This window comes from Tachypleus tridentatus, chromosome 11 (genome assembly GCF_004210375.1).
Source record: "Tachypleus tridentatus isolate NWPU-2018 chromosome 11, ASM421037v1, whole genome shotgun sequence".
Taxonomy (NCBI): domain Eukaryota; kingdom Metazoa; phylum Arthropoda; class Merostomata; order Xiphosura; family Limulidae; genus Tachypleus; species Tachypleus tridentatus.
The window spans coordinates 18,173,940-18,182,340 of record NC_134835.1 but is presented as its reverse complement, the minus strand read 5'-3'; positions in this window follow the sequence as shown (position 1 = coordinate 18,182,340).

The following is an 8,401-nucleotide window of genomic DNA, read 5'->3' as shown; positions in this document are numbered from 1 at the left end:
AGAGTTTTCTGTTTTAACAAGTAAATGTGGCTACTATGCTATTAACCTGGGCTGAGAGAGAGTTTCTGTTTTAACAAGTAAAAGTGGCTACTATGCTATTAACCTGAACTCAGAAAGAGTTTCTGTTTTAACAAGTAAAAGTGGCTACTATATTATTAACCTGGGCTGAGAGAGAGTTTCTGTTTTAACAAGTAAAAGTGGCTACTATGCTATTAACCTGGGCTGAGAGAGAGTTTCTGTTTTAACAAGTAAAAGTGGCTACTATGCTATTAACCTGGGCTGAGAGAGAGTTTCTGTTTTAACAAGTAAAAGTGGCTACTATGCTATTAACCTGGGCTGAGAGAGAGTTTCTGTTTCAACAAGTAAAAGTGGCTACTATGCTATTAACCTGGACTCAGAGAGTTTCTGTTTAACAAGTAAAAGTGGCTACTATGCTATTAACCTGGCTGAGAGAGAGTTTTTGTTTTAACAAGTAAAAGTGGCTACTATGCTATTAACCTGGGCTGAGAGAGAGTTTCTGTTTTAACAAGTAAAAGTGGCTACTATGCTATTAACCTGGGCTATGAGAGAGTTTCTGTTTTAACAAGTAAAAGTGGCTACTATAAACTATTAACCTGGGCTGAGAGAGAGTTTCTGTTTTAACAAGTAAAAGTGGCTACTATGCTATTAACCTGGGCTGAGAGAGAGTTCTTGTTTTAACAAGTAAAAGTGGCTACTATGCCATTAACCTGGACTGAGAGAGAGTTTCTGTTTTAACAAGTAAAAGTGGCTACTATGCTATTAACCTGGGCTGAGAGAGAGTTTCTGTTTTAACAAGTAAAAGTGGCTACTATGCTATTAACCTGGGCTGAGAGAGAGTTTCTGGCTACAATTTTTAACCAACAAGTTTTAACAAGTGGCTACTATGCTATTAACCTGGGCTGAGAGAGAGTTTCTGTTTTAACAAGTAAAAGTGGCTACTATGCTATTAACCTGGGCTGAGGAGAGAGTTTCTGTTTTAACAAGTAAAAGTGGCTACTATGCTATTAACCTGGGCTGAGAGAGAGTTTCTGTTTTAACAAGTAAAAGTGGCTACTATGCTATTAACCTGGGCTGAGAGAGAGTTTCTGTTTTAACAAGTAAAAGTGGCTACTATGCTATTAACCTGGGCTGAGAGAGTTTCTGTTTTAACAAGTAAAGTGGCTACTATGCTATTAACCTGGGCTGAGAGAGAGTTTCTGTTTTAACAAGTAAAAGTGGCTACTATACTATTAACCTGGGCTGAGAGAGTTTCTGTTTTAACAAGTAAAAGTGGCTACTATGCTATTAACCTGGGCTGAGAGAGAGTTTCTGTTTTAACAAGTAAAAGTGGCTACTATGCTATTAACCTGGGCTGAGAGAGAGTTTCTGTTTTAACAAGTAAAAGTGGCTACTATGCTATTAACCTGGGCTGAGAGAGAGTTTCTGTTTTAACAAGTAAAAGTGGCTACTATGCTATTAACCTGGGCTGAGAGAGATTTTGTTTTAACAAGTAAAAGTGGCTACTATGCTATTAACCTGGGCTGAGAGAGAGTTTCTGTTTTAACAAGTAAAGTGGCTACTATGCTATTAACCTGGGCTGAGAGAGAGTTTCTGTTTAACAAGTAAAAGTGGCTACTATGCTATTAACCTGGGCTGAGAGAGAGTTTCTGTTTTAACAAGTAAAAGTGGCTACTATGCTATTAACCTGGGCTGAGAGAGAGTTTCTGTTTTAACAAGTAAAAGTGGCTACTATGCTATTAACCTGGGCTGAGAGAGAGTTTCTGTTTTAACAAGTAAAAGTGGCTACTATGCTATTAACCTGGGCTGAGAGAGAGTTTCTGTTTTAACAAGTAAAAGTGGCTACTATGCTATTAACCTGGGCTGAGAGAGAGTTTCTGTTTTAACAAGTAAAAGTGGCTACTATGCTATTAACCTGGGCTGAGAGAGAGTTTCTGTTTTAACAAGTAAAGTGGCTACTATACCTATTAACCTGGGCTGAGAGAGAGTTTTGTTTTAACAAGTAAAAGTGGCTACTATGCTATTAACCTGGGCTGAGAGAGAGTTTCTGTTTTAACAAGTAAAAGTGGCTACTATGCTATTAACCTGGGCTGAGAGAGAGTTTCTGTTTTAACAAGTAAAAGTGGCTACTATGCTATTAACCTGGGCTGAGAGAGTTTTGTTTTAACAAGTAAAAGTGGCTACTATGCTATTAACCTGGGCTGAGAGAGAGTTTCTGTTTAACAAGTAAAAGTGGCTACTATGCTATTAACCTGGGCTGAGAGAGAGTTTCTGTTTTAACAAGTAAAAGTGGCTACTATGCTATTAACCTGGGCTGAGAGAGAGTTTCTGTTTTAACAAGTAAAAGTGGCTACTATGCTATTAACCTGGGCTGAGAGAGTTTCTGTTTTAACAAGTAAAAGTGGCTACTATGCTATTAACCTGGGCTGAGAGAGAGTTTCTGTTTTAACAAGTAAAAGTGGCTACTATGCTATTAACCTGGGCTGAGAGAGAGTTTCTGTTTTAACAAGTAAAAGTGGCTACTATGCTATTAACCTGGGCTGAGAGAGAGTTTCTGTTTTAACAAGTAAAAGTGGCTACTATGCTATTAACCTGGACTGAGAGAGAGTTTCTGTTTTAACAAGTAAAAGTGGCTACTATGCTATTAACCTGGACTGAGAGAGAGTTTCTGTTTTAACAAGTAAAAGTGGCTACTATGCTATTAACCTGGGCTGAGAGAGTTTCTGTTTTAACAAGTAAAAGTGGCTACTATGCTATTAACCTGGGCTGAGAGAGAGTTTCTGTTTTAACAAGTAAAAGTGGCTACTATGCTATTAACCTGGGCTGAGAGAGTTTCTGTTTAAACAAGTAAAAGTGGCTACTATGCTATTAACCTGGGCTGAGAGAGAGTTTCTGTTTTAACAAGTAAAAGTGGCTACTATGCTATTAACCTGGGCTGAGAGAGAGTTTCTGTTTTAACAAGTAAATGTGGCTACTATGCTATTAACCTGGGCTGAGAGAGAGTTTCTGTTTTAACAAGTAAAAGTGGCTACTATGCTATTAACCTGGACTGAGAGAGAGTTTCTGTTTTAACAAGTAAAAGTGGCTACTATGCTATTAACCTGGGCTGAGAGAGAGTTTCTGTTTTAACAAGTAAAAGTGGCTACTATGCTATTAACCTGGACTGAGAGAGAGTTTCTGTTTAACAAGTAAAAGTGGCTACTATGCTATTAATTGGGCTGAGAGAGTTTCTGTTTTAACAAGTAAAGTGGCTACTATGCTATTAACCTGGGCTGAGAGAGAGTTTCTGTTTTAACAAGTAAAAGTGGCTACTATGCTATTAACCTGGGCTGAGAGAGAGTTTCTGTTTTAACAAGTAAAAGTGGCTACTATGCTATTAACCTGGGCTGAGAGAGAGTTTCTGTTTTAACAAGTAAAAGTGGCTACTATGCTATTAACCTGGGCTGAGAGAGAGTTTCTGTTTTAACAAGTGAAATTGGCTACTATGCTATTAACCTGGGCTGAGAGAGAGTTTCTGTATTAACAAGTAAAAGTGGCTAATATGCTATTAACATGGGCTGAGAGAGAGTTTCTGTTTTAACAAGTAAAAGTGGCTACTATGCTATTAACCTGGACTGAGAGAGAGTTTCTGTTTTAACAAGTAAAAGTGGCTACTATGCTATTAACCTGGACTGAGAGAGGTTTCTGTTTCAACAAGTAAAAGTGGCTACTATGCTATTAACCTGGGCTGAGAGAGAGTTTCTGTTTTAACAAGTAAAAGTGGCTACTATGCTATTAACCTGGGCTGAGAGAGAGTTTCTGTTTTAACAAGTAAAAGTGGCTACTATGCTATTAACCTGGGCTGAGAGAGAGTTTCTGTTTTAACAAGTAAAAGTGGCTACTATGCTATTAACCTGGGCTGAGAGAGAGTTTCTGTTTTAACAAGTAAAAGTGGCTACTATGCTATTAACATGGGCTGAGAGAGAGTTCCTGTTTCAACAAGTAAAAGTGGCTACTATGCTATTAACCTGGACTCAGAGAGAGTTTCTGTTTTAACAAGTAAAAGTGGCTACTATGCTATTAACCTGGACTCAGAGAGAGTTTCTGTTTTAACAAGTAAAAGTGGCTACTATGCTATTAACCTGGACTGAGAGAGAGTTTCTGTTTAACAAGTAAAAGTGGCTACTATATTATAATTCGGGCTGAGAGAGAGTTTTTGTTTTAACAAGTAAAAGTGGCTACTATACTATTAACCTGGGCTGAGAGAGAGTTTCTGTTTTAACAAGTAAAAGTGGCTACTATGCTATTAACCTGGGCTGAGAGAGAGATTCTGTTTTAACAAGTAAAAGTGTACTATGCTATTAACCTGGGCTGAGAGAGAGTTCCTGTTTCAACAAGTAAAAGTGGCTACTATGCTATTAACCTGGACTGAGAGAGAGTTTCTGTTTAACAAGTAAAAGTGGCTACTATACTATAACCTGGGCTGAGAGAGAGTTTTGTTTTAACAAGTAAAAGTGGCTACTATACTATTAACCTGGGCTGAGAGAGAGATTCTGTTTTAACAAGTAAAAGTGGCTACTATGCTATTAACCTGGGCTGAGAGAGAGTTTCTGTTTAACAAGTAAAAGTGGCTACTATGCTATTAACCTGGGCTGAGAGAGAGTTTCTGTTTTAACAAGTAAAAGTGGCTACTATGCTATTAACCTGGGCTGAGAGAGAGTTTCTGTATTAACAAGTAAAAGTGGCTACTATACTATTAACCTGGGCTGAGAGAGAGTTTCTGTTTTAACAAGTAAAAGTGGCTACTATGCTATTAACCTGGACTGAGAGAGAGTTTCTGTTTTAACAAGTAAAAGTGGCTACTATGCTATTAACCTGGGCTGAGAGAGAGTTTCTGTTTTAACAAGTAAAAGTGGCTACTATGCTATTAACCTGGGCTGAGAGAGATTTCTGTTTTAACAAGTAAAAGTGGCTACTATGCTATTAACCTGGGCTGAGAGAGAGTTTCTGTTTTAACAAGTAAAAGTGGCTACTATACTATTAACCTGGGCTGAGAGAGAGTTTTGTTTTAACAAGTAAAAGTGGCTACTATGCTATTAACCTGGGCTGAGAGAGAGTTTCTGTTTTAACAAGCAAAAAAGTGGCTACTATGCTATTAACCTGGGCTGAGAGAGAGTTTCTGTTTTAACAAGTAAAAGTGGCTACTATGCTATTAACCTGGGCTGAGAGAGTTTCTGTTTTAACAAGTAAAAGTGGCTACTATGCTATTAACCTGGGCTGAGAGAGAGTTTCTGTTTTAACAAGTAAAAGTGGCTACTATGCTATTAACCTGGGCTGAGAGAGAGTTCTGTTTTAACAAGTAAAAGTGGCTACTATGCTATTAACCTGGGCTGAGAGAGAGTTTCTGTTTTAACAAGTAAAAGTGGCTACTATGCTATTAACCTGGGCTGAGAGAGAGTTTCTGTTTTAACAAGTAAAAGTGGCTACTATGCTATTAACCTGGGCTGAGAGAGAGTTTCTGTTTTAACAAGTAAAAGTGGCTACTATGCTATTAACCTGGGCTGAGAGAGAGTTTCTGTTTTAACAAGTAAAAGTGGCTACTATGCTATTAATCTGGGCTGAGAGAGAGTTTCTGTTTTAACAAGTAAAAGTGGCTACTATACTATTAACCTGGACTCAGAGAGAGTTTCTGTTTTAACAAGTAAAAGTAGTTACTATGCTATTAACCTGGACTCAGAGAGAGTTTCTGTTTTAACAAGTAAAAGTAGTTACTATGCTATTAACATGGGCTGAGAGAGTTCCTGTTTTAACAAGTAAAAGTGGCTACTATGCTATTAACCTGGGCTGAGAGAGAGTTTCTGTTTTAACAAGTAAAAGTGGCTACTATGCTATTAACCTGGGCTGAGAGAGAGTTTCTGTTTAAACAAGTAAAAGTGGCTACTATGCTATTAACCTGTGCTGAGAGAGAGTTTCTGTTTTAACAAGTAAAAGTGGCTACTATGCTATTAACCTGTGCTCAGAGAGAGTTTCTGTTTTAACAAGTAAATGTGGCTACTATGCTATTAACATGGGCTGAGAGAGTTCCTGTTTTAACAAGTAAAAGTGGCTACTATGCTATTAACCTGGACTCAGAGAGAGTTTCTGTTTTAACAAGTAAAAGTAGTTACTATGCTATTAACCTGGACTCAGAGAGAGTTTCTGTTTTAACAAGTAAAAGTAGTTACTATGCTATTAACCTGGACTCAGAAAGAGTTTCTGTTTAACAAGTAAAAGTGGCTACTATATTATAATTGGGCTGAGAGAGAGTTTTTGTTTTAACAAGTAAAAGTGGCTACTATGCTATTAACCTGGGCTGAGAGAGATTCTGTTTTAACAAGTAAAAGTGGCTACTATGCTATTAACCTGGACTGAGAGAGAGTTTCTGTTTTAACAAGTAAAAGTGGCTACTATGCTATTAACATGGGCTGAGAGAGAGTTCCTGTTTCAACAAGTAAAAGTGGCTACTATGCCATTAACCTGGACTGAGAGAGAGTTTCTGTTTAACAAGTAAAAGTGGCTACTATACTATAATTCGGGCTGAGAGAGAGTTTTGTTTTAACAAGTAAAAGTGGCTACTATACTATTAACCTGGGCTGAGAGAGAGTTCTGTTTTAACAAGTAAAAGTGGCTACTATGCTATTAACCTGGGCTAGAGAGAGTTTCTGTTTTAACAAGTAAAAGTGGCTACTATACTATTAACCTGGGCTGAGAGAGAGATTCTGTTTTAACAAGTAAAAGTGGCTACTATGCTATTAACATGGGCTGAGAGAGAGTTCCTGTTTCAACAAGTAAAAGTGGCTACTATGCCATTAACCTGGACTCAGAGAGAGTTTCTGTTTTAACAAGTAAAAGTAGTTACTATGCTATTAACCTGGACTCAGAGAGAGTTTCTGTTTTAACAAGTAAAAGTAGTTACTATGCTATTAACCTGGGCTGAGAGAGAGTTTCTGTTTTAACAAGTTAAAGTGCCTACAATGCTATTAACCTGGGCTGAGAGAGAGTATCTGTTTTAACAAGTAAAAGTGGCTACTATGCTATTAACCTGGGCTGAGAGAGAGTTTCTGTTTTAACAAGTAAAAGTGGCTACTATGCTATTAACCTGGGCTGAGAGAGAGTTTCTGTTTTAACAAGTAAAAGTGGCTACTATGCTATTAACATGGGCTGAGAGAGAGTTCCTGTTTCAACAAGTAAAAGTGGCTACTATGCCATTAACCTGGACTCAGAGAGAGTTTCTGTTTTAACAAGTAAAAGTGGCTACTATGCCATTAACCTGGACTCAGAGAGAGTTTCTGTTTTAACAAGTAAAAGTGGCTACTATGCTATTAACCTGGGCTCAGAGAGAGTTTCTGTTTAACAAGTAAAAGTGGCTACTATATTATAACCTGGGCTGAGAGAGAGTTTTTGTTTTAACAAGTAAAAGTGGCTACTATACTATTAACCTGGGCTGAGAGAGAGTTTCTGTTTTAACAAGTAAAAGTGGCTACTATGCTATTAACCTGGGCTGAGAGAGAGATTCTGTTTTAACAAGTAAAAGTGGCTACTATGCTATTAACCTGGACTGAGAGAGAGTTTCTGTTTTAACAAGTAAAAGTGGCTACTATGCTATTAACCTGGGCTGAGAGAGAGTTCCTGTTTCAACAAGTAAAAGTGGCTACTATGCCATTAACCTGGACTGAGAGAGAGTTTCTGTTTAACAAGTAAAAGTGGCTACTATACTATTAACCTGGGCTGAGAGAGAGTTTTTGTTTTAACGAGTAAAAGTGGCTACTATGCTATTAACCTGGGCTGAGAGAGAGTTTCTGTTTTAACAAGTAAAAGTGGCTACTATGCTATTAACCTGGGCTGAGAGAGGTTTCTGTTTTAACAAGTAAAAGTGGCTACTATGCTATTAACCTGGGCTGAGAGAGAGTTTCTGTTTTAACAAGTAAAAGTGGCTACTATGCTATTAACCTGGGCTGAGAGAGAGTTTCTGTTTTAACAAGTAAAAGTGGCTACTATGCTATTAACCTGGGCTGAGAGAGAGTTTCTGTTTTAACAAGTAAAAGTGGCTACTATGCTATTAACCTGGGCTGAGAGAGAGTTTCTGTTTTAACAAGTAAAAGTGGCTACTATGCTATTAACCTGGGCTGAGAGAGAGTTTCTGTTTTAACAAGTAAAAGTGGCTACTATGCTATTAACCTGGGCTGAGAGAGAGTTTCTGTTTTAACAAGTAAAAGTGGCTACTATGCTATTAACCTGGGCTGAGAGAGAGTTTCTGTTTTAACAAGTAAAAGTGGCTACTATGCTATTAACCTGGGCTGAGAGAGAGTTTCTGTTTTAACAAGTAAAAGTGGCTACTATGCTATTAACCTGGGCTGAGAGAGAG